Source organism: Penaeus monodon, chromosome 28, assembly GCF_015228065.2.
Source record: "Penaeus monodon isolate SGIC_2016 chromosome 28, NSTDA_Pmon_1, whole genome shotgun sequence".
Taxonomy (NCBI): domain Eukaryota; kingdom Metazoa; phylum Arthropoda; class Malacostraca; order Decapoda; family Penaeidae; genus Penaeus; species Penaeus monodon.
The window spans coordinates 35,789,238-35,789,639 of record NC_051413.1 but is presented as its reverse complement, the minus strand read 5'-3'; positions in this window follow the sequence as shown (position 1 = coordinate 35,789,639).

Sequence of the window (402 nt, the reverse complement as noted above, 5' to 3'; positions counted from 1 at the left end):
AAACGGGAATGGTTTAATTGCTTGGCAGAAAGTTAAAAATTAAAAGTTAATAATAAATAACACAACCCCCAAACCTCCCCCCTTTCCCACCCACGGCCGTGAACCCGGCCCAAATGGACCCCTGGCCCAGGGGGGGGAGGAGAGGAAGGGGGAGGAGTTGAAGGGTTTTCCCCCTTTGGTTAAGAAGTCCTCGCCCTTGACAGGCGTTTTTTTTTCCGTGAAAATGGTAAAATTTTTATGGGGTGGTTTTCCCCCTATTTTGGGGCCGGCTAGATGGGGTCGGAAATTTCTGCAGCCTAATCATTATTGGAAGCTTCTGCAAAAAACAGCCCCCCCATAAAAAAAAATATTTGACAAAAATAAATACAAAATACCTAATTTTCACCCATGTAAAATGGTAAA